The 24620-nt window shown below is 24.3% G+C and overlaps 1 protein-coding gene across 1 annotated transcript in view; it reads right to left on the bottom strand.

Annotated features, from left to right (window-relative positions):
• Positions 1 to 24190, bottom strand: part of LOC122509526 (complexin) — a 577926-nt gene extending 553736 nt beyond the window's left edge. Inside the window, exons 1-2 of the mRNA XM_043623695.1 lie at positions 24043 to 24190; positions 1640 to 1696 (exon numbers count right to left, since the gene is read on the bottom strand). The gene's annotated coding sequence lies outside the window, so the exon portion shown is untranslated. The remainder of the gene's footprint in view (positions 1 to 1639; positions 1697 to 24042) is intronic.
• Between the last annotated feature and the right edge of the window lie 430 nt (positions 24191 to 24620).

Raw genomic sequence — 24620 nt, 5'->3', positions numbered from 1 at the left:
AATTACTCTTTGAAATAATAGTCTTAACAATTTATGAATAATAATAATAATAAAATTAATTATTAATTTTCTACTACCAATTAGTAGTTTTTAACCAAAAATTAGTCAAAACGTGATATAAAAATAAATAATTCATTTAGAAAAAAGTTAGTAATTGCATTAGTAACGTCAACTAAAAAATTAATAAAGTTCATAACCGCGAATAAAATTGTTTTGTTATTTTTCACTACTTTTGTTAATTTCTCGATTCTTCTTACACTGTAAAAAAAGGGAATTAAATTTTAACTACCCGGGGGATTCTAGAAAAGTCGCACCCATTTGGCAGTTAAAGCAAAGAGAGTTGGATGAAGGGTGTTAAAATTTACGCAGTAAAAATAAGAATCAACTCCCTTTTGGAGTTGATTTTTAACTCGAAAAATTTCACTCCCAACTCCAGTGACCGTTAACTCCCTAAATTTTTTACAGTGTATACTGTAATTCACTATATATTTTATTGTTTTAATTGTATTACAATCTTCACTTAACTCTTTATGATTTCGAAACGATTTTTAAATAATAAAAAATATTATTTGTCTAAAAGTATTCATTTTAATCAATCTTGCTATTTTAAAATAAATTAGGGTAAGTCCGGGGGAGATGGCCATAGTTTTTTTAAAGTAGTGTAAAATTTATAAAAAAGCTTTTTTTGTCTAAACTTTTATTGATAATTAAACATTGAACACTTAACTTGAAAATAAAGAAACATAAAATAAAATATTTTCATTGCAACAATCTTAAAATTTACATTTTCGAAAAAGTGCATTTGGCCATTTCTCTGGAATGTCCGGGTGAGATGGCTACTACCTATAATTTTTGGCTTTTATCTTAAATTTAATTTTTAATCGTTCACATCACTTTCCTCTTTTTCTGGTCGCATTTTGAAAATTTTTCATGGGGTTCAGAGCAGTTTTTATGTAGCCACAAGTGTCAAATTCTGCATTGAATTCAATCTTCAATTAATGTCGTTCGGTTGTAACTTTTAGCACAACCTACAAATAAATCTCCATCTCTGGTGTCAATTAGATCAATTATTTTGTTCTCAGACATTTTTAATTTGCTTTTCTTTAATATTTCTCAAGTATCTAACATTAACATAAAAAAATTTTAAATAAAAGTCATTAATGGCCATCTTACCCAAAAATTCATGATAAAAGTAAACATCAAAATATTAAATAAATAAAATAATTTTTCCTTTCATTTTTCGTTTATATCGAAGCGTGGGTTATACACTACTCAATAAAACTTAAATTTAAAAATTATGTTAACAAATAACAATATAGCAACAAGAAATCTGAAATTTTCAAATTATTTTGGACCCATGCCAAAAAAATAAACAAGGATTACACTTACAGCTTCATTATTTTTCATCAAATTATTGTTTAGATTTATTATTAATCACAAAAGGTTGAAGAATAACCCATAAAAAGTGATATTTCTTTACAAATTCTGTTAAATATTCGAACTGGCCATCTCTCCCATATGGCCATCTCCCCCGGACTTACCCTAAGTAAATTATAATATAAAATATATAATTTATGTAAACGTCATACCTTGTGATTTTGGCGCAGTAATGTAAGGAAAATGAAACTAATAAACTAACCTTTATTGTTGTTTGCAGCTGATGTTACGACGCTCTCCTCTCCGCATTAACTGAAAACTAAAAATAAGTAAAGATTAGTAAAAATTGTTCTTCATGCATAATTTTTAATTACAAAAATTAAATAAATATATTATTATAATATTAATCATCATATGTATATGTATATTTTGTAAAGTAAATACATAGTCAGGGTTGGCACAAAATTTTAATTTTGTTTTTCTATAATATTTAATTATAATTTAAAATTTTAAGTGAAATTCATTTTTTATTCAATTTTTATTAGAAAATTTCCTGAGAATTCAATTATTTAAATACAAAAATAATTTATTCAATAATTGCATATTTCTTAAAATTGAATTTTTATGAAAATTTTCAATAATAATTGAATTCTTTTGGCGAATTTAAAAAAAAAGGTTAAAATAAATGAAATTTTCTATAACTTTATTTAAAATTGTATAAAAAATAATTGAAATTCTGCGATAAGTTTTGTTATTTATGAGAATAATTGAATTTTCGCAACGAATTTTATTAAAAAATTTTTTAAAGAATTTAATTCCCGTGAAAAATTTTATTGGTAAACATAATTGAATTCCGGAGAAAAATATTATTCTTTATGAAAATAATTAATTTCTTGTGAACAATTTTATGCAAATTTTTTTAAATAATTGAATTTTTCAAAATTTTATAAAACTTTTTAAAAATAATTTTAATTAAATTACATCTAGAAATTTCATAAGAAAATTGAAAATAATTGGATTCTGACAAGGAATTTAAAAAAAATTTTTTTTTAAGTAACTGAATTCCTGTGAAAATGTTTATTCTCAAAAAGAATTGAATTCTTGAAAATAATTTTATTAAAATTCCTTAAATAATTGGATTGCTTCAGAGAATTTTTATTTTTTTACGAAAATAATTGAATTGTTTCGAAAATTTTTACAAACATTTTTGACAATAATTGTATTCCCAGAAAGAATGTTGTATTTTAGGAAAATAATTGATTTATAGCGAAGAATTTATTCAAATTTTTATAAATAATAGCATTCCCATAAAAAAATGTATTATTTGTGAAAATAATTGAATTTTTAAGATTAATTGTATTGAAAATAATTGAATTGTATAGGAAAATTTTATTAAAATAGTAGATATGAAAAATAATTGAAATGAGGAAAATTTTTGAAAATAATTGAAATTTTGCCAAGTATTTTATTAAAATTTTTCAAAATAATTGAATCTCGAAGAAGAATTTTATATTATTTATAAAGATAATTGAAATTTTGAAGAAAGATTATAAAACATTTTTGAACATAATTGAATTTATGCAAAGAAGTTCATCACTTTTGAAAATAATTAAATTTCTGTAAATTTAAATTATTTTAAAAAATAATTACACTGAAAAAAACTTTATTTGAATCAAATGAAGTTTTTTTAAATTTAAATAAAATTATTTGATTCAAATCAATTAAATGGTATTTCCTTCAAATATAGAATTTATTGGTTCAAATTTCAAAGGCAATTTGATTTGTATAAAAATTATTCGATTCAAGTAAATATTTATTTGAAAAAAGACAAGTAATCGGTTACCTATTTGAGTGAAATACATTTTTTTCCAGTGTAATAAAAAGAGATTAATTTTAACTCCTTTCATTAAAATTTATCAATTTCCTTGAATAATAATTTGAATGATTTTTTTCAATTTTCAATTGAAATATAAAAATTCTTTATTACGTGTATTTTTCCATAGCTTGAAAATAAGACCAAAATTATTAAATCTTCTAATGTTTTTCGCAAACCTATGGTTATTTGGGAGTTTACGAAAGAAACAATTCAAACAGATTTTGAACATCCTGCGTGTAACAATGGATCTTGTTTAATTGTTAATGGAAAATTAGACGGATTTTCTGACTGTGCACTTTTCAACAATAATTTCTCGGGAATTCTGTATTACTTCAGTTGGATATCTCACATCGTTGATTTCACAAAATTACAAGAGGCCTTTTTCATATATTTACTCAAAAAATAATTTAGCAATTTAAGCATTTTAAATATTCCCTTTTTACAAGTGTTACTTCGTTAAATTTTTCTCTACGAAAATGTATATTTTTAAATTTATATTGTAAACTTGTATTTCAGCGTATTTTACACTATATCAAGCTAAAACTGCCACCCAGCTATCATCACCCACTTAATTTTTCGGAAATGAAGTTTTAAAATTAAATATTTTTTTGGTTACAACCAACATCAAATTTTAAAAAAATAACTGGATGTCAGCTTCAATTTTATTTTTATACTGACGAAAAAAATTTCTTTGATTCAAATAATCGATTACTTGTCTATTGTGAAATAAATATTGTGCCTGAATCAAATGGAATTTTATTTGAACCAATTTTTTTCAACAGGTGAATATTCAAATTTACTATTTTTTATACCGTTCTACATCTTAATGTTATAAAAATACCCTTTCATTTTGACACTGTCTCCTATTGATATAAAAGAATAGAATTTATTTTACATTTATTTAACGTGGCACACGTGGTGCCACGCAAAACTTGCGTCGATAGAAAAGAAGTCCGCCGGGTCCAATGGAAATCAAATTTGTGTCAGCCGGTACCGTGTTGCCGGTTTCTGCGGTCACAATTCAGGAACTCTGATATCCATTCAATCGAACTTTAACTACTCACTCCCAATACATGGTAACAACAAAAACTTCTCTATATTCACTTTCATCAATAAAATTTTTTTCAATGCAATATCATTTTATATTATATACGCGCAGAGTTGCCGCAAAAAATTTCATTTTCATTTTTCCCTGAATTCCAGGCAGAAATTTCACTTTTTTCCTAATTCTGATCTCTTTGAATTTGAATTAGTGACTCATCTTTTGCTTTTGAATTAGTAAATTTTACTTATAAATAGTAACTACTAATCTATTAGTAAAACTTACTTAATCAGGGTTGCCACAAAATTTTAACTTTGTTTTTCCCTGATTTTCAGACAAAATTTTCAATTTTTCCATGACTCTGAAGAACATCAATAACTCCTTTTTTAAATAAATATTTAATAATTATTATTTTTATATAGGAATTAAGATTCTCAAATTCAATAACTTATGAGAATATTATTATAAAACATGACGAAATCGACCACTCCGAGTCTTCGACTCGGAGTTATCGATATCCTCATGTTTCATAATAAATTTAAGATGACAGAGTGATAAAATCATTGTTTAATATCATAAGAATATTGTAACTATAAATTCAAATTTTCAAAGATTTTAATTTTAACCCTTTTTAAAATTCAATTATTTCTAAAAATTCACGCTATAATGCTTTTAATATTCAATTATAATTTTAAATTTTAAGTCAAATTTATTTATTAATCAATCTTTGTTTGAAAATTTCCTGAGAATTCAATTATTGAAATACAAAAAAAAATAATTTATTCAATAATTGCTTATTTCTTGAAAATGAATTTTTATTTTTATGAAGAATTTTATCAAAATTTTTAATAATAATTGAATTCTTTCGGCGAATTTAAAAAAAATTGTTAAAACAAATACAAGTATCTATCATTTTATTTAAATTTGTATAAAAAATAATTGAAATTCTGCGATAAGTTTTGTTATTTATGAAAATAATTGAATTCTTGCAACGAATTTTATTAAAATTTTTTTTTTAAAAATTGAATTCCTCTGGAAAATTTTATTTGTAAAAATAATTGAATTCCGGAGAAAAATATTATTATTTATGAAAATAATTAACTTCATGTGAAGAGTTTTATTCAATTTTTTTTAAATAATGCAAGTTTTCAGAATTTTTTAAAACATTCTAAAAATAATTTTAATTAAATTTCATTAAAATATTGAAAATAATTGAAACCTGGCGAAGAATTTTATTAAATTTTTTTTAAATAATTGAATTCCTGAAAAAAAATTTATTTTTGAAAACAATTGAATTCTTGAAAAAAATTTTATTAAAATTTCTTAAATAATTGAATTGCTTCGAAGAATTTTTATTTTTTACGAAAATAATTGAATTGTTTCGAAAATTTGTACAATCATTTTTGACAATAATTGTATTCCTAGGAAGAATGTTGTATTTTACGAAAATAATTCTATTCTATGACCAATTTTATTATAATTTTTCAAATTTATAAAATATTTTATCAAAATTTTTTTAAATAATTGAATTCTCAAGAATAATTTTATTATTTATGAAAATAATTAATTGATTTCTAGCGGAGAATTTTATTCAAATTTTTTTAAATAATTGAATTCCCATAAAAGAATGTATTATCTGTGAAAATAATTGAATTCTTAAGAAGAATTGTATTGAAAATAATTGAATTGTATAGGAAAATTTTATTAACTAAATCTTATAACAACAATTAAAATTTTTAACCATTTCAATTTAATAATCTTTTAAAATTTAGTTATTGCTAAAAAAAAATTCGTACCATAACGCTTTTAACATTCAATTATTATCTAAAATTTCAACTGAAATTAGTTTTTAAATCAATTCTTATTAGAAAGTTCAACTGAAATTCAACTAATTAAATACAAAAATAAATGATAATTATAATGAACAATTGAATAATTCACAAAATTTGATGTTTATAAAGATTTTATCAATTTTTTAAAAAATAATTGAATTTCTCAGATGAATTTCATTATTTATGAAAATAATTGAATTATTGCTAAGAATATTTTAAATAATTAAATTATTGTGAAGAATTGTATTAAAATTTTTAAAAATAAAAAGATAATTGAATTCTTCAGAAGCATTCTATTATTTATGCGAAAATAATTGTATTCTTGCCTGAAATTGTATTTAAAGTTTTATAAATAATTGAATTTTCGTGAAAAATGTTATTGTGAAAATAAATGAAATTCTTGTGGTAGAATTTTATAAAAAGTTTTTAAATTGATTTTTTTTGAAAAATTTTATGAATTAATTAAAATAATTCAATTCCTGTGAAAATTTTATTACTTATAAATAAATTGAATATTTGCGAAGAATTTTATCAAAAATCTTTTGTATAATTTTATTAAAATTGTATGTATAGTTCAAATTTAGAGAGATGATAAAAATAAACATCAAGGGGTGTCAAATTAAATAAATTACTGATTTTAATAAAAATTTAAAACTTAAATTCTACGTTTAAAAGCTTTAAAAATTAATTTTTTTGATAGTGACTGGAAATTATTGTAATAAAAATTGAATTTGAAGAAGAAATAAATAAATTTCGTTCATTTGGACGTTCAGAACTTTAGGATCATCAAATCTTACAAAAGAAATTAGAATAATTTTATGAATTAACAATTTGAATATTAAAAATATTTACAGAATTTTCAAATGTTTTAATAGAGAATATGTATATGGCATTTTCAAGATACAAAAATAGTAGTAGAAATTGTAGAAATTTGATGCATTTTCGATACATTTGATAAAATTCCCTGACATTTTCCTGATTTCCCTGATCTGTGATAACTCATCTATACTATTTTATTATCGAAGGAGAATTAAAATTTTTCCAACAGTAGGGGAGAGTGGGGTAAACCGGGCCCCCTAACGGTTTTTTGACTCTTGTGACTAAACGAATCAACCGATTTCATTTTTCGATGGCTTGTTTGAAAGATCATTTAATTGCGCAACTTTTTCCCAGAGACACCTATACTTCATCTTTTATTGTTCAGTTAATGTGTTAACTTTAAAAAATTTTGCAAACGATCCGGTTTGCCCCACCCCCTGGGGTTAACCGGACCCCCCCATGGACAAACCGGACCGGTTGGTTTTTTATTTATAATATTGCATTTACATAATCTACAATAATAAAAAACATAAAGAATCATGTAACCAATGGTTGTAGTAATGAAAATAAAAATAAGAGATTTAATTTTATTTAAATAAATATTTTTTTTAATAAAAAAATAAAAACGTTTGTCATTATCAGAGAAACAATATTTAAGGGTCCAATTCTCATTGTAAGACAATTATTTTTCATTGCAAGTAAATATTTTAATGAAAGAAACATTTTATTTAAAAATAATTTTTATGAAACTTTAATTGAATGGAAATATCCTATGGCCGGTTTGCCCCACCGAAAACGGTCCGGTTTGCCCCACAGGCCCATTTCGAGAATAAATGTTTGTCAAAAAGAAACGCTTTGCAATTTCATCAAAGTTTTTGGTGGTAAATATTCCTGAGGTGTGTACCTTCAAAACCCAAGACCTAATATTTGGAAACATTACTCGATTTCCTCAGAATTTCCTTAAGAAAAAATTCGTAAAAGTGTAGAAAAAAACTAAAAAAAAAACTTTTGCTCCCTTCGTTGCACAAACGCAAGCTAAAACTGTCAGATTGAAAAAATAAGGTATACTAAACATGGTTGTTTTAAATTTGTAAACAACACTTTTTCCAATTTCGCCATTTCGGAAATATTGAGAGGGGTCCGGTTTACCCACCGGTCCGGTTTGCCCCACTCTCCCCTATAGATAACGAAAAAAGTTATTTTAAATCTAGATATAAAAAAAATTTTTAAATATGTTTAGAAGTATATTCTTTTATCTTAAATATTCAATATTTCTTCTTCTTTTAGCTAATAAATGTTTAAAAAAAATTTAACACTTAAAGTAAAAAATTCCTTTATAGAGATAGAAAGAGAGAGACAGAGAGTACAAAGTGAAAATTGTCTTTGGATTTCTATATCAGGCGGATGGCACATCTTGACTCGATGTCAGATGCAAAATATTAACTCATAGGACTCTTGGCGTCAAGAACACAGCGTTTCTGAACTGTAGTTAGAGGGAAACGGGAAATTACGTAATTTCCTCTGATTCTGGTCTCTCTGTCTAGATGCTTTTGTAAAAGAGTTTTGAGGCGGGCTTCACGAATATTGAATATAGGATTTCGTGTAATCGAATCAATTACATATACACGAAGAAATTATCGTCTTCTTATATGTATATGATGATTTTTTCTTCTTCTTCTTCTTCAATTTTTATTGAAACCACCACCCAATGAATACCTATACTATTCTAATATATTTTATACATAGGAATCTGAAATGGCTGTCTGTCTGTCTGTGACAGAAGAGCTCGTTGCAAATAGTCTCGGGGAAATAATTCAGGGAAATTTCGTTTCCTTTTTCTCATTCCGACGCTGATACGAACAGATAGAGGTAGTAAGAAGTGGAGAATGACAAAGGCGAACATATATTCACCTAAGTGCGTACGCAACGGGACACATCTACAACCTACAGGATCAAAGGACATACCTTCGGTTTCAGAAGGGTGTTAGTGATCACGTCGCAAGGTTAGCGAAGTGGAGAGTCATGTTACAGTCTCTAGCAGAATTATGAATTCTGTGATGGGCATACATTGCAATCCTTAATGGCACATCGTAATTCAGAATTTCTTTTCCTTTTTTTCTGCTTTTTCTAAAATATTACTCTCATCTTTCAATTGCACCGAGTAAGCTATAAAAATATGAGGAGTTGGCTCTACGACCAAAACGCAAAAACCACTTTTGAATGACATATCATTTGATCGCAATTTTTTAAATAATTTTGCAACAAAAATGCAATATTTGTTGTTGACTGATTTTTATTTTTTTTGAATTGTAGATAAAGAAATATTGTTACAAAAATTTTATTTTAGCCAAAAAAAATATTTTTCTAATTAATCGTTTATTATAATCGTTGTGAACTTCACCATAACGTTTGAACAATCTAAACTTTAGGAATATATTATTTTGAAAAATGTTAAACAAATTACACCTACGGAAAAAGTTTATTTCACTGAATAATCAAACTGTTGAAATAACCTACTTTACTTGTTCAGGGTTACCACAAAATTTTAATTTTGTTTTTTCCTGACTTTTCCCTGATTTCCAGAAAAAATTTTCACTTTTTCCCTGACCCTGAAGAACATCAATAACTTTTTTTTAAATAAATATATTCCCGTGTAGAAAAATTTCTTGGCGCTAGCTAGCAGTGCTAGATACATGGTAAATTTACATGCAGTCTAGCGCTGCTAGCTAGCGCCACGAAATTTTTCTACACGGGTTGAATCATTATTATTATTCTATAAGAATTAAGATTCTCAAATTCAATAACTTGTAATAAATTTAAGATAACAGAGTGATAAAATCATTATTTTATATCATCAGAATATTGTAACTATAAATTCAAATTTTCAAAGATTTTAATTTTAACCCTTTTCAAAATTCAATTATTTCTAAAAATCCACGCTATAATGCGTGAATTTAATATTCAATTATAATTTTAAATTTTAAGTGAAATTCATTTTTTAATCAATTTTTAATACACTGTAAAAAATTTAGGGAGTTAACGGACTCGGGAGTTGGGAGTTAAATTTTTCTAGTTAAAAATCAACTCCAAAAGAGAGTTAATTTCTAACTGCCTTCATTCAACACCCGCGCGAGTTATTTTTTCCATGGGGAGTTAGAATTTAGGTGTTAAATTTTAACTCTCTTTATTTAACTCCCCTGGCATTAACTCCCCAATGGGTGCGACTTTTATAGACCCCCGGGGGAGTTAAAATTTAACTCCCTTTTTTTACAGTGTAGAAAATTTCCTTAGAATTCAATTATTTAAATACAGAAATAAATAATTTATTCGATAATTGCATATTTCTTAAAATTGAATTTTTATGACGAATATTATGAAAATTTTTAATAATAATTGAATTCTTTCGTCGAATTTAAAAAAAAATTGTAAAAATAAATGCAATTTTCTATCATTTTATTTAGAATTGTAGGTATAAAAAATAATTGAAATTCTGCAATAAGTTTTGTTATTTCTGAAAATAATTGAATTCCGGAGAAGAATATTATTATTTATAAAAATAATTAGTTTCTTGTGAAGAATTTCATTCAAATTTTTTTAAATAATTGAATTTTTCAAAATTTTTTGAAACCTTTTAAAAATAATTAAATTCCATCTAGAAATTTTATTAAAAAATTGAAAATAATTGAAATCTAACGAAGAATTTTATTCAATTTTTTTTTTAATAATTAAAATCCTGTGAAAAATTTTATTTTTGAAAAGAATTGAATTTTTGGAAAGAATTTTTTTAAAGTTTCTTAAATAATTGAATTGCTTCAAAGAATTTTATTTTTGTTACGAAAATAATTGAACTGTTTCGAAAATTTGTACAATCATTTTTGACAATAATTGTATTCCTAGGAAGAATGTTGTATTTTACGAAAATAATTCTATTCTATGACCAATTTTATTATAATTTTTCAAATTTATAAAGCATTTTACCAAAATTTTTTTAAATAATTGAATTCTCAAGAAAAATGTATTATCTGTGAAAATAATTGAATGCTAGAATTGTATTGAAAATAATTGAATTGAATAGGGAAATTTATAAAACATTGGTAAGTAATTGAATTCCTGTTAAATTTTTATTAAAATTTTGTTTAAATAATAGAATTCTTTTGGAAAATTGTATTAAAATAGTAGATGTTAAAAATAATTGAAATCAGGAAAATTTTGAAATAATTGATATTTTGCCAAGAATTTTATTAAAATTTTTGAAAATAATTAAATTTTGCAGAAGAATTTTATATTATTTATAAAGATAATTGAAATTTTGACGAGGATTTTAAAACATTTTTGAACATAATTAAATTTATGCAAAGATTTTATGACCTGTGGCCACCCTGAAAAAATATTATCTTTTCTCAAAAAATACAACAAAATAATTTAATAACCACTAAAAATTAATTTTAAGATTTTCTTTAAATTTTAAACGTTGAAGTGAACAAAGTGAACATCCCAAAAGTTTCTAACGTTCACTTGAACGGCGACTATTAGCCCTTCTCTCGATTTGTAATTTTACAAAAAAAAAATTTCGTAAATAAAAAAGTTAATTTTTAAATAAAAGGTTTAATTTATATTATATTTCATTAAAATTTAGATATTTTTGAAAATATTTATACAGAAATTAAATTTTCGTTCTTGATCGTTCAAAACTTTTGAGAAATACTTTAGGAATATATTTTAACACAGAAAAATTAAAATAAATTGTTTATGTTACAATATTTTCTTTCTTAGATTTAAGATGCTGTGTTTTTAATTAAACTGTGTATTATAATCGTGAGATTTAAAAGTTTTATAATTATTCCTTCAAATATAAAAAAAATTATTCACCTTAATATTTTAAATCTACACTTATATATCTCCGCTTTTAAAAAAATGGATTTATCAACTTTTGAAAAATTGCTTCTCATTTAATTTTAGATTTTAAAAAAATGGAATTGCTCTAATCTTACTTTGAGATTCAAATGAAAGTTGAAATTTCAAATAACCAAATTTCTCAAGCAAAATTTTGATTTCAATTATGATAAGAAAATTGGAAATCATTTTTTCATTTGCATTCAATTTTGTCATTTTTCACATTTGAGTAACTAAATAACCTTATAATAACGTAAAAGAATTAATTAACAAATGAAATTTTGTTTCTAACTTTGAAATTATTTTCCTAACATTTCTAACCTTCAAATGAAAGAGGATATTTTTTAACTTCTTTATTTGAATCTCTTTTACAAAAAAAGTGTTTTATATATTATAAAAAAATTAATTTTTGAATAATGAAATGTTTCATTTTAGTTGGTTTTCTGTTTTGTACAGTAATTTTTGAAAATATTTAAACAGAAAAAATATTTCCTTTTTCTGAATGTTCAAAACTTTAAGAAACTTTGAAATTTAAAAACAAGATTTTTGATAATTTATATTTAACAATTTTTCCTTTTTTTGGCATTTCAATTTCAACTTTCATTTGAATCTAAAAAATTCCATAACCTTCACTTTTTTGTAGGTATTTATTGTAAAAACAAATAGGGGAGAGTCTCCAGTTGTGAGATACCTCCAGTTGTGAGACAGTCAATTTTTTTTAACATGCAATATTAAAAAGCCGATTGGTTTATATAAAAACATTTCTTTTTATATGAGCCAACTTTTTCGAGTACGCCGAAGCGGATATATAAACTGTTTTTGTTAAATACCAACACTGTGTGTGATAATCGACTAAAAAGCGTTTTTTCAATAAATGCAAAGTACTTTTTTTCCAAGTTAATTAATTGGAAAAGGTAAATGTAATGCATTTTCTTTTAGTGTTTTCCTTATATTTTGTGATGCAATATTGCATTGTTCCAATCTACGGTTGAAAATAATTTAATTTTCCTTTTTCAAAATAGCGCCAATTTCTAGGTGTGAGACACAGCATATCACCAGTTGTGAGACGGTGTCAACACCCATCTGGGCAGCATAAAAAATACGACTTTGCAGGCATACTATTTAAATGTTGTTTTGATCTTTTTTCTAATATTTTTGGGCATTTCAAGTGGAAAAAAGTCAATTGATTCAGAAGAAATCAATTTTATTGCTCTTGTTGAAGCTATTAAATTGTGTTTATTTGTTAGACATATTTTGGCGAATAAATATTATTATTTAGTATATAATAATATATATTATTAATATATTTAATTATTTCTACTAAACATAACGTTTTATGTCAAACTTATTAAATTTTAGCAATTTTTAATGAGTGTCTCACAACTGCAGACATTTTTTTTTTTTGAAAAAAGCGATGTGCTCGGAAAATGTATCATAAAATTTTTTGAGTTCATCGAAACACTATACTTTCTTTTAATAAAAGTTGCGTATTTCTGTTACCTTTCGAACGGTGTATTTTATTTACAATTTCGTTTACCCGTTTACAATTTACGGGTCAAAAATAAAACCCGTCTCACAACTGGAGACTCTCCCCTATAACCAAACATTTTTTGTTTTCTGATTTTTTAACATTAATTTTCTCTTTAAAAAATTGATAAGATAGAACATTTTTCTTTGTGAATTCGTAATCATTGTGAAAAAAATCCACTAATAAATTTTAATTAGGGGAGTATAGTCGAGGTTGGACCACTGTCTAGGTAGGCCACTCGCGTTTTTTTGTCAAGTTCACTAGCGCCACCTACGCGCATGCTTGTCGAAGCTTGTCTTAGTAAAACCTAACTTTTTGTTCAATTACATTTTCGGAGGATCGAAAATTGTGTTTTCTGTGACGTCGGTACAAAAAAAGATCAAAAAAAGTTTTGTGCATAATGTGAAAAACCATTAATAAAAGATAAAAAACAAATTGAATCGTCAAGGCAAGTATGCAGAAAATTTGTGGGACTCCCCAGTAAAAAAAACTAATTCAAATGAATTGAAACGAATTAACATTTTTGGTAGACTCCAATTCGTATTTGTCACAAAGCGGGATTCACTCAAGCTCTTTGTATATTCAATTGAATTTAATTCAATATGTACCAATCTGTCCAAACGAATTCGCATTCGAAAGAAATGGCCAAGGAATGCATTGAATTCGTGCTAACGAATTGAAAAAAAATTAAAGGCTCAAAACTTGTCCAGTGAATTGGTACGGATAGAAGGTTCGGAAGTTCAATACAGTTTCACGAATTCAGGAAAATTGCATCATGGCTCCAATTCGTATTTGTCACAAAGCGGGATTCACGAAAGCTCTTTGTGAATTCTTTTTAATTCATTTCAATTAGTTTTCGTTTACTGGGTCATGGTTGAAAGAAAAACAAAGTAAAAAATCGAATCCCGAAACGTATTTCTTTATGGTTACAACAATTCGGTAATGTTACTTACTGTCAAGGTCGGCCACTATGTGTTTAAAATGCGCAAAGATGAGGACGAGCTACTTCATTTGCAAAAACTGCAATTCTGTATAACTCATAATATAATTGATCATCTTATTAATATTTTTATTTAATTTTATTAATATTTTAGTGCAAAATTTTTTTTTATTTATATTTATTTTTTTATATTGTTTATTTTTATTATTTTGTTATTTCATTAAGTTACAAACTGTAAACAATAAAGAATCAATTTTCTGTAACTCCAAACATGTTATTTTATTTTTTAACGATTAATGCCCTTTGAATTTTAAACATGGCCGACCTTGACTGTAAGGACCAACCTCGACTACAAATTTTTTTTTTTAAAATCTTTATAACTTTTTCATTTTAAAACCAATCAATTTACTTTGAACAGAAAAGATGTTCCTATTAAACAGGACTTTCCAACCATATACTTCAATTGTCCAAATTCATTTTTTAAAAAAAGTTATAAACAAAAGTTAAAAAGGTGGCCGACCTCGACTATGTTCCCCTAATATTGTTCAATTTAAAAATTTTATTTTCAATTTTTAAATTTAATGACTTAATTTTCGCAACTTGTCTATTTATCGTGAGGTCATTGACTTTAATACCGACATTTATTTTCATCTTAACTTTTAAATTCATAATTATTCATCGATTCATATATTGGAGTTAAATAAACCGCGTTTATATAAAATTCGTGTGTAGTATGGAAAATATTTCTCTTTGTGAATTATGGGCTTCGATCTCATTTACATGCAGGATAAATAAATCTTTAGTTTCATAATTGAAATTAATTTACTTTATCAATATAAACTATATAGAGACACATATATTTAAAGTAAACATATATGTCTATTTTGGATTCATGTAGCATTATAATGAAATGAATTCATTTAATAGTTAAACTACATATTTAATTGAAATTAAATTATTAATTTAATTGAAGTACGACTATGATTTACCTTTTGCAAGACTCGATCAATAGTAACAAGTTCTACGAATACCACAACTAGTTAATATTGCTCATGGACATTCAAGTCTTGTTATAACTATAATTTGTATTGAATTTCAAATATTCAAAATTTAGTTAAGAGCTTAAGATGCTTAGACATTTGCAACGATATAATACGATATATAAAGTACGTTACATTTAATAATTCATTTAAAAAAAAAATATTTTAGATTAAATTTGTCCTTTAATGATGTTTCGTTTGATATAGTTCCTTTTTCGATATTATCTCTTTTCAATATATTTTCTGTCGAAGCGTGATGCACAAAATAAAACTGTATATGAACCTTCATTACAATTTTCTTCGCAGATATAGTTTATCTCTTCCGCAGCTATTAAGTTATGTCAAGGAAGTAATTGTTCCTGATGTCAAAAGATAATGAGAGAAGCTCACCTGCTTTTGCGCTATCAATTTCGTATATAATTCAATGCACTCTCATTACCAAACTAATTTATGATCCAAGTGTTAATGACGGATTTTCATAGAGCTCGCTTTCAAGCAGAAACTTCTTTGGTTATTAGTTATTATATAAAGTGCAAAATAATCGGAAAATTACTATATGACTTCGGATTTTTCTAAATCATAATAGAAATGTTAAAATATTATTAAAATAAAAAACTTGAGGAATTTCCGGGGTGTACTTCCATTCAAGACACTCATTTTTTCTGAATTGGAAATAAATTCTAAAAAATTTCTGACTACGTCATTGTTTAGGAAAAAGATTTTCTTTAATCAAAAAAGCTCCAATTTAATGAAAAAAAGACGAAATTTGATATTCAACTCCAAAAATTGTTAAATTAATTTTACAAGACCAGCATCGTTTGTCAAGATACAAATTTTCACTGACTTTTCCCTGATTTCCAGACAAAATTTTCACTTTTTCCCTGACCCTGAAGAACATCAATAACTTCTTATTTAAATAAATATTTAATCATTATTATTTTTCTATAGAAATTAAGATTCTCAAATTCAATAACTTATAATAAATTTAAGATGACAGAGTGAAAAAATCATTATTTTATATCATATAAGCATATTGTAATTAGAAATTGAAATTTTGAAAGATTTTAATTTCAACCCTTTTCAAAATTCAATTATTTCTACACTGTAAAAAATCCTTTCTGAATTTTCATGTGAATGTGTAAAATTTTCATTCGAATGTCGTATGAATATCACTAGATTAAAAGAATTTTAATTAGATAGTCCATTTAAATTTACCAACTTTCATTAATTTTACCAGAAATGTTTAATTTTCACAGGAGCAACGCTGTACATAAAGTTACAATCGAGCAACGTGTGAATTTTCAATAAAAACCTGGTTAAATTTCACATGGTAGGATGTGTAAATTTACCGGGAGTATTGAAAGTTCTACATATTTGTTTAATTTTATTACGCTTAAAAATTTTATTTCGGAAAAATATATTATTCTATTTTAAACGTATATATCATTAATTATATTATAAAAAAGTATTCATTTTTATAACTTAAACACATTCTAATAATTATTTAAAAAAATATTTATATAAATATTATAAACGTGCAAGAAAAAAAAGTGAATAAAATATATTTTAAGGTTATGTTCAGTATATGGTTTTCTGTTGAAATTTCATGGCAGACGGTAATTTTATAATCAAAATGTAAAATTCATACGATGGTCTGTTGTAACTTTATGTACATCGTGGGTCGTATGAAATTTCAATAAGAATTTCTTACAGTGTATTTCAATTATTTCTGAAAATTCACGATATCAATTTTTATTCGAAAATTTCCCGAGAATTCAATTATTTAAATACAAAAATAAATATTTTATTCAATAATTGCATATTTCTTAAAATTGAATTTTTATGAAGAACTTTATCAAAATTTTTAATAATAAATCAATTTCTACCAATCTGGAAAATCAGAAAATAGCCGGGAATTTAATTTGACCGGAAAATTAATAATTAGTTACTATTAGCTATTTCGGTAGTATAATATTACTATTTGAATAGTCTCCACCCTTTAGCAAAAAATCAAAAATTCGAAAAACCGAATTTCTTAAAATTTAACATTTTTTTCTTCTCTTTTATATCATTAAGCTTCATTATTTTTGGGCTCTTCAAAAACACTTTACTTATTTAATAGTCTCCACCCTTTGGTAAAATATCTAAAATTATGGAAATTAGTAAAAATTCAAAAAACCGAATTTCTTAAAATTCAACATTTTTCCTTCTTTTTTATGGCATTTAGCTTCATTATTTTTGTGCTCTTTAAAAATACTTTATTTGTTTAATAGTCTCCACCCTTTGGTAAAAAATAAAAAATTATCAAAATTTCGAAAAACTGAATTTCTTAAAATTCAACATTTTTCCTTGTTTTTTATGGCATTTAGCTTCATTATTTTTGTGCTCTTCAAAAATACTTTACTTATTTAATAGTCTCCACCCTTTGGTAAAAACCAAAAATTATTAAAAATTATGAAAATTTCGAAAAACCGAATTTTTGAAATTCAACATTTTTTCTTCCTTTTTATGACATTTAGCTTCATTATTTTTGTCTAATGTAGCAAATTTCTTACTTTACATACTGATCTTTAAATAAAAAACATTAATAACTTTTCCTGAAAAGCTTGCTTACACGGAGAAACTTTTAATACCACTAATTCTTAAAACTGGTGAGACATTTTAGTATGTTAGGTTAGATTCAAGGGAAAAACGACATAGGTTATAGAAATTGCTATTGAGACTATCAAAAACACTCATTCAGTATATATTTTACAGTTCTTCATAAGGAAACTAACGAAAATTAGTATGTTGTTTTAGAAAGAAAATAATAATTTTTGCAAAGTTGGGAAAGCCATGAATTAAAAAGAAACACAACAAATTAATTGTCTATAGATACTCATAGAGACGATAGTGATACTTGGATCTGATGGTAGATGGCATTAGTGTATGTCACTGTAACTGTAGGTAAATATATTTAAGGGTACAGTCACCAATGCATCTGCATGATGCATGCATGCACAAACATTTGACTGTTCACACCTGAATTTTTCGCTCTCGAAAAATCATTTTTCTGGCGGGATATTTAAAATTGATTAAAATTTAAAAATAACGTATTACTAATTATTACAATAAAAAATAAAAAAAATTGAACGTTTATTATAAGGAATCAATTGTAAATAAATTTCTCTTAATTTGTGGCATATTTTAAATTATAAAAATTCACAATATTAAAATATGCCACAAATTAAGAGAAATTTATTTACAATTAATTCCTTATAATAAACGTTCAATTTTTTTTATTTTTTATTTTAATAATTAGTAATACGTTATTTTTAAATTTTAATCAATTTTAAATATCCCGCCAGAAAAATGATTTTTCGAGAGCGAAAAATTGAGGTGTGATCAGTCAAATGTTTGTGCATGCATGCATCATGCAGATGCATTGATCGTGTGACTGTACCCTAAACACGACGTAAGAACCTAACCTATATTATTAACGCACACACGCACACGCAAGTAAAGACACGACGATTGGTCACGGAAACCGAAAGATCGCACGATTCGTTAGAAGTACACAGCTGAATCGTCCTTATATATTAAACGAGTGGAAAAATATGTGCCTTCGAGAGAGAGCATTTTTTAAAATAACTTACTAATCAAATTATGTAAATAAGTAAAAGTCGTGAAAAAAATTATGTTATATTGAGGAACAGTTCTTGAATTTAATTTGGCATGAGGAGACATTCACGTTTATTAATAAAAGGTTTTTTTCTTTCATACACGTGTGAATTTCATCTTCGAAAACATTAGGGTTAGTTCGCGACGTCAGGTGATGGACTCGGTGATGCTCGGGCGAAATCGGTTAAGTCCGCCCGCAGTCCTTCCAAAATTGGTATGTTACGTTAGAATGTCTGTTATATATTCTATCTATATGTGGAAAAAAGGTTAGAATTACCGTATTATTTCACAAACAAAAACTAGCATTTTATTCTTTTCTAAAGAAAAATAAGACTATTTCTAATGCAGATAGTAATTTTTGTACACCGAAGGTTGCTTAATATATAACGAACTTATCATATTTTCGTATTAATGTTGAAATTATTAGCACAACGCACGAAAAATCCTCACATTCTAACGTACTTTTAGAATAAAGATAACCAAATATATTCAATATTAGAAGAAAAAGTTTCTCCGTGTAAAGAATAAAAATCACTATTTTTAAAAAAAAAGTTGATCTAAAAAAACGAAAAAAAAATTCCAAATACGTCTTTTTTAAAAATTTTATTGTAGAAATGGGTTGTATTTATCAAAAAAAGTTAGCTAAAGATAGTTTTGCATTCATTTTACAAAAAATAAAAAATTTGCATTTTTTTTATTTTTCGAATTTTTTGGAAAAATGTCATAACTTTCGTTCAAGATAATATTTTTTAATCGGATAAGGCTATGATTTTAAGTTACGTTAATACCTAATAGACTGCCAAATTTCACTTTAATTGGTTAAACCGTTTTCAATTGATGCGCGAACAAAGTTTTCCATACAGACAGACAGAAATTTTTTTTTACATTTTTCGAATTCTTATGTCTCAAAACGAAAAAATATATAAAAATTTTCAAGTTTGGAGCAATGTACAGACAGAAGTCTGATTTTATTAATATAGATTGTATAAAAAATAATTGAAATTCGGCAATAAGTTTTGTTATTTATGAAAATAATTGAATTCTTGCAACGAATTTTATTAAAACTTTTTTTAAAGAATTGAATTTCTGTGACGAATTTTATTTGTGAAAATAATTGAATTCCGGAGAAAAATATTATTATTTATGAAAATAATTAATTCCTTGTGAAGAATTTTATTCAAATTTTTTTAAATAATTGAATTTTTCAGTATTTTTTAAAACTTTTTATAAATAATTAAATTTTATCTAGAAATTTCATTAAAAAATTGAAAATCATAATTGAAAATCAAAAATTGAAATCTGACAAAGAATTAAAAGAAATGTTTTTCTAAATAATTGAATTCCTGTGAAAATGTTTACTTTTGAAAAGAGATGAATTCTTGAAAAGAATTTTATTACAATTTCTTAAATAATTGAATTGTATTGAAAATAATTGAATTGTATAGGAAAATTTTATTAACTAAATCTTGTAAAGAATTTTGTCAAAATTTTTTAATATAATAGAACTTTTAAAATAATTTTATTAAAATTTTTCGAAATACAGTGGAACCTCGATTATCCGAACCTCTGTTATCCGAACCCTCTATTATCCGAACCGAAAATCATTTTATCCGAACTTCTGTTATCCGAACTTTTTTTTGGCCTCCCGAATCTTTCAAACCAAAATAACAACATTTATGCCAAAAAAATATTTAAAAAATTCTGAATTCTCTGTTATATTAGTATATTATTATTAATTAATGTATATTTACGTATATGTACTTATGCATATTTTTAAAAAAAGTATTAAATTAAATATACATAGTCCAACTATCCAATTTTTTTACTTTAATTATGAAGAAAAATTAAAATCTCTATTATATCCGAACTTTCGATTATCCGAACCTAGCCTTGCCTAGGTTAGTTCGGATAATCGAGATTTCACTGTATATAAATTTCTTAGAACTATATTTTTCAATTCTCTGAATATATTTGAATTCTTTGGAGAAACTTCATTAAAAAATTAAAAATAATTGAATTTCTGCGAAGAATTTTATTAATTTTGAAAATAATTGAATTCCTGTTAAATTTTTATTTAAATTTTGTTTAAATAATAGAATTCTTTTGGGAAATTTTATTAAAATAGTATAGATATTAATAATAATTGAAATGAGGGAAATTTTTGAAAATAATTGAAATTTTGTCAAGAATTTTATTAAAATTTTTCAAAATAATTGAATTTCGGAGGAGAATTTTATATTAGTATAGAAAAAGGGGAATATACTGTAAATAAAATTTTTTTTGTTTATAAAAAATGAAAATTTTTAAAAATATTTTTTTTTCTGAAAGCAAGAGAAGAAAATTTCTTTTGAAAAAAAATGTTTTTTATTTCAAATTGCACCAGTGTTCTATTAAGAAAATTTTTCATTTTTATACAGCATCCTCTTTATAAATGATAAAACACTTCAACAGAATAAATAATTAATTATTATCTTTATATATGAACAAAAATATTATACTAAAAGTGAAAATTTCAATTATACGAAAAAAATTGAACAAATGATGCAGATCTTTAGAATCTTCAAGCAAAGAAAGCCTTTTTAGACACATGAAGGGATGGCTGTAATAAATGAATGTCCTTCGACCGAATGTAAACCCGAACAATTCATTTTTTTCTCTATTGATTATATTTCTACTTGTCTAGCTTGACATATTATAAGCATTATGTTGCACGTGTTTTTCTTCTTTTTTTATTTTGGTCAAGATTAGATGAAAGCAAATCTTTCATTGCGTCATTGTCAGTAAATAATCTGAGACAGCAATGTTGTGAATACGTTGATCCTAGTGGATGGTGTAGAAAAGGGATTGCTCTAAGTAGAATATAACTCAGATCAGTGTCAAAAACAGGACAATCTTTTCGTATGAGAATGAAGAAAAAGTTAAAAAGAAAAATAGGACAAGTGAAAGAGAAAATAAAGACGGTTTCCATATATTTTCTCAATATCTCGATAATCCTCATGTTTGACAGATGCAAAACACTATTTTTATTCCTTGAAACTTCATCGCAATGAAGGTGTTTATTCAGTAGAATCAGTCGAAAATGATCAGACCTTCACCAAGAAGGGAGTTTTCTTACAATATTATGTAAGAACTATAAGGAACTTTTTCCAGAAAAAATTTACTTTTATGCACCAGGTTTTTGTGGATTCCCAAAATTTCTTATAAGAATATAAAATAAAAATTTTATTGTAAATTGTAAAAATTATATTGTAATTTTTGAATAACATACACTAAAAACAATTTATTTGATTCAAAATAACCGATTACTTGTCTGTTATCAAATAAATATTTCCTTGAATCAAAAAATTTTAATTTAAGTCAAGTAAATTTTATTTGAAACAATAATTTCTGTATTTGAAGCAAACACCAATAAATTGATTCAAATAAAAATTATGTGACTCAACGTAAATTTTTATTTGATCATAGAAAAGTGATTGGTTATTTGAATCAAATAATTTTTTTTCAGTGTACTTTTTAATAAATTTAACAAGTGCTCAATAAAAAATTTATATTTAATAAAATAAAATTTACTAATTAAGTAAATAATAATATTAATTAACATTATTATTATTATTATTATTATATTACTAATAATTTTATAAATATCATTATAGAATTATTATTATTATTATTATTATTATAAACAAAAAGAAAAATTAATAATTAATATTAATTGGTAAAATTTTTAATAATTATATTTTAGATTTCATCCTTTTATTAGTCTTGATTATTCTAATTAGAGAAAAAAGTAAAAAGTTTAGAAATATGAATTTTGATAGCTTTAATGTTTTTTTATATTTTAATTTCAATATTCAATTGTTTGACTATTAAATTATGCAAAACTAAAACTAAAACTTAATTTTTCTTTACACGTTATTATTCATTACTTTTAATTTTGTAGAATTCGTCAATTTTTAGTTAAAATTAAATAAAAATTTTATTTTTTATTTTCAAACTTAATTTCAATTTTTTATTCGTAAATATAATTTTTCTTTTTAATCTTAAATTAATTCTTAATTTATGTAATAAATTTAATTTAAAATTTTTAAAAAAGAAAGAAAGAATTTATTTTAAATTTCAATTTTCTTTAAATTAATACACTGAAAAAAAATTTAATTGATTCAAATAACCGATTAATTGACTATTATCAATTAAATATTTAATTGAATCAAATAATATTTTAAAAAATCAATTAAACGGTATTTGAATCAATAATTTCAGTATTTAAAGCAAATACCATTAAATTGTCTCCAATAAATATTATTTGATTCAATTAAATATTTAATTGATAATAGTCAATTAATCGGTTATTTGAATCAATTAAATTTTTTTTCAGTGTACTAATAAAATATCAATAATAAAAACAATGAATACTAGCATCTCAGATGTAGAATCGATTAAAATTCAGAATCAAAATCAAAATAATAACATTAGTAATGATAAAACCTTTAATAATTTATTATTTTGAAAACTGATTTTTATATTAAAAATTACAATAAATAATAATTTATAATTTGAGGTTATGAAATCAAATTTTATATATAGAAGGGTGACGTTATAAAAAATAAAATAATATAATAAAAAGTAAATGTACTGTAAAAATACATAGTACATTTACAAAGAGATACATAGGAAATTTACACCAAGAAATATGTAAATTGAAATATTAATAGTAAATTTACTACTTTAAAAATGTTGTAAATTCACTAAAAATATTTATATTGTGTTGACACAGTCTTTTCGATGTTTCTAATACTGTAAAAAATATTCTGAAAGCACTTGGAGGCAAAATTTAAATAAATTTTAGAAAAATGAAAATAAATAAATAAATACAAAATACAGCTGAAATTTCGTCAATTCAGACTATTTTTAGATTTTAAATAACAGAAAAAATCTGCAAACTTGGTAATGGGCGATGGGCGCAAAGTGCTCATTTTTTGATGATTTTGATAGACAGCAAAAATATTGTAAATTATCATAAAAAAATAAGACTCACGTATAAAAACTGTAGACAAAATACTTATTTTTCTCGACCAAACACGTAGAATCCAAAAACACTTCACTTTTCAAAGCAGATTTATGAATATCCGACAGTAATTGACAGTAAATAGTAGAACTTTTTGGTTAGACATCTTGTGAATTGACAAACATAAGTGGTGCCAACTGTAACAAACATGATCAAACTCCATGAGTGCCAACAACCGAAATAAAAATTGCTAAATGGCGCTAAATTAAATAATTATTGAACAAAACTGACCAAATTATTACAAAATTTAATTACTTTCAATATTTTTAGAAACTCTTTTTATATAAAAAATTTTTTATTTTATTATATACCTGAATTCTTTCATTCAGATTATTTTCACATTAGAAATGAGAGAAAAATGATATTATGCACAAACAACTCATTTTTATGAGCAGCAAAAATTGCACAAAAATGTGTAAAATATAGTGAAAAACTAACACTTACATATAATAACTATAGACAAACTACTTATTTTTCCCAAAAAAAGCACGTTATATGAAAAAAATTTCTATTTTTCTAACTTGATTCATGAAAATCCGACAATTATT

Source organism: Leptopilina heterotoma, unplaced genomic scaffold, assembly GCF_015476425.1.
Source record: "Leptopilina heterotoma isolate Lh14 unplaced genomic scaffold, ASM1547642v1 Lhet_116, whole genome shotgun sequence".
NCBI lineage: Eukaryota > Metazoa > Arthropoda > Insecta > Hymenoptera > Figitidae > Leptopilina > Leptopilina heterotoma.
Note: the sequence above shows the minus strand (reverse complement) of the source record. Positions and strands in the feature narration are given on the sequence as shown.